Genomic DNA, 3,116 nt, shown 5'->3' on the forward strand with positions numbered 1-3,116 from the left:
AATGTAATTTTCTTTATTGTGGCGTGAATGTTCAGATCCAAATGATTCAAAATAAAAGTTCATATTGATAAAAGAAATAGTAACACTTCAAGCATACTAATCAAAGTAATCATGTCTTCTCAAAATAACATGGCAAAAGAAAGTTCATCCCTACAAAATCATATGGTTAGGCTATGCTTCATTTTCATCACACAAAGATGTTCCCAACTTCTATACCCCCGATGACAAGCCAAGCAATTGTTTCATACTTAAATAATCTTAAACTTTTTCAACCTTCACGCAATACATGAGCGTGAGCCATGGATATAGCACTATGGGTGGAATAGAATATGATGATGGGGATTGTGTGGAGAAGACAAAAAAAGAAAGTCTCACATTGACGAGGATAATCAACGGGCTATGGAGATGCCCATCAATTGATGTCAACATGAGGAGTAGGGATTGCCAGGCAATGGATGCACTAGAGCTATAAATGAATGCTCAACAAAAGAAAACTAGTGGGTGTGCATCCAACTTGCTTGCTCATGAAGACCTAGGGCATTTGAGGAAGCCCATCGTAGGAATGTTCAAGCCAAGTTCTATAATGAAAAATTCCCACTAGTATGAAAAAGACAACTTATGAGACTCGCTATATGGAAAACATGGTGCTACTTTGAAGCACAATATATGAGACTCACTACATGAAGAACAAGGTGCTACTTTGAAGCACAGGTGTGGAAAAGAGATAGTAACATTGCCCTTTTTATTTATTTTCTCTCTTTTTTCTTTTTTTGGTCCTTTCTTTTTTTTATTTTGGCCTTTCTTGGGCAATGTTCTAATAATGATGATCATCACACTTCTATTGATTACAGCATAAGAATTACAACTCGAAACTAGAACAAGATAGGACTCTATATGAATGCCTCCGGTGGTGTACCAGGATGGTGCAATGAATCAAGGGTGACATGTATGAAAAATAATGCATGGTGGCTTTGCCACAAATACGATATCAACTACATGATCATGCAATGGCAATATGACAAAAGTAAAGTATGTCATGATGATGATGAACGGAACGGTGGAAAGTTGCATGGCAATATATCTCGGAATGGCTATGGAAATGCCATAATAGGTAGGTATGGTGGCTGTTTTGAGGAAGATATAAGGAGGTTTATGTGTGATGGAGCGTATCGTATCATGGCGTTCGGATGCACCGGCGAATTTTGCACCAACTCTCAAGGTGAGAAAGGGCAATGCACGGTACCAAAGAGGCTAGCAAAGGCGGAAAGGTAAAAGTGTGTGTAATCCATGGACTCAACATTAGTCCAAAGAACTCATATACTTATTGCAAAAATTTAGAAGTCATCAAAAATCAAGTACTACACGCATGCTCCTAGGGGGATAGATTGGTAGGAAAAGACCATCGCTCGTCCCCGACCGCCACTCATAAGGATGCACAAGCCAGGTACGCTTCATGTTTCAAATTTGTTACACAACTTTAACCATACGTGCATGCCACGGGACTTGCTAACTTCAACACAAGCATTCTTTAAATTCATAATCACCCAACTAGCATGACTTTAATATCACTACCTCCATATCTCAAAACAATTATCAAGCATCAAATTGATCATAGCATCCAATTCACTTCCTATGATAGTTTTTATTATACCCAACTTGGATGCCTACCATTCTAGGACCAATTTTATGACCATAGAAAATACCATGCTGTTCTAAAAGAGTCTCAAAATAATATAAGTGAAGCATGAGAGACTAGTAATTTCTTCAAAATTAAGCACCACCGTGCTCTAAAAGATATAAGTGAAGCACTAGAGCAAAAACTATCAAGCTCAAAAGATATAAGTGAAGCACATAGAGTATTCTAGCAAATTCTAATCAAATAGGCTTCTCCCAAAAGGTGTGTACAGCAAGGATGATTGTGGTAAACTAAAAAGCAAAGACTAATATAATACACGACGCTCCAAGCAAAACACATATCATGTGGCGAATAAAAATATAGCTCCAAGTAAAGTTACCAATGAACGAATACGAAAGAGGGGATGCCTTCCCGGGGCATCCCCAAGCTTAGGCTTTTGGCTATTCTTGAATATCTTGGGGTGCCATGGGCATCCCCAAGCTTAGGCTCTTTCCACCCTTTATTCCGTAGTCCATAAAAGCTTTACCCAAAACTTGAAAACTTCACAACACAAAACTCAACAGGAAATCTTATAAGCTCCGTTACTGAAAGAAAACATAACCACCACATAAGGTACTGAAATGAACTCATTCTTTATTTAATTTGGTGTTAAACCTACTGGATTCCAACTTCTTTATGGTTTATAAACTATTTTACTAGCCATAGATGCATTGAAATAAGCAAACAACACACGGAAAACAGAATCTGTCAAAAACAGATCAGTCTGTAGAAATCTGTAAGTGACGCAAACTTCTGGAACTCTAAAAATCCTACCAAAATAGGAAGTCCTGGAAAATTTGCTTATTGAATAGCAGAAAAAAGAATAAACGCAAAAGCACGTTCCTGTGATTTAACAAAATTATATTCGTGCATGCAAAGTTTCTGTTTTTCAGCAGAATCAAATCAACTATCATCGTAGGTTATCCTATAGGTTCTACTTGGCACAAACACTAATTAAAAGATAAAAACACATCTAAACAGAAGGTAGATGCAAGATTTATTACTAAACAGGAGCAAAAACAAAAAACATAAAGAAAAATTGGGTTGCCTCCCAACTAGCGCTATCGTTTAACGCCATAGCTAGGCATAAAAGCAAAGATAGATCTAAGGAGTGCCATCTTTAATTTTCAGTTTTTTAGCGGAGTCATGCTCGAATCTGGGAGGTTCTTTCCGCTTCCCTTCATACTCGGAAATTTTTAGATCTAAAGAATCCAACCGCTTATTTCAAAGAGTAATCAACATATTCATGTGGTGAAGATTTCCGCTAACACTTTTAAGAGGCTCAAGAGACTTTTGTAAAAAATTTGTTACTTCGCAAATCTTTCCAAACACTTGGGTTTCTTCTTGGGTAGGATGTGATCCTCCCTTTTGAGGTAGTGTTCCCACTATTCCCTCTATAATTTCATGCGCAATACTGGGGTCAATCTCAATGAAATTTTCC

Source organism: Triticum aestivum, chromosome 3B (assembly GCF_018294505.1).
Source record: "Triticum aestivum cultivar Chinese Spring chromosome 3B, IWGSC CS RefSeq v2.1, whole genome shotgun sequence".
Lineage (NCBI taxonomy): Eukaryota > Viridiplantae > Streptophyta > Magnoliopsida > Poales > Poaceae > Triticum > Triticum aestivum.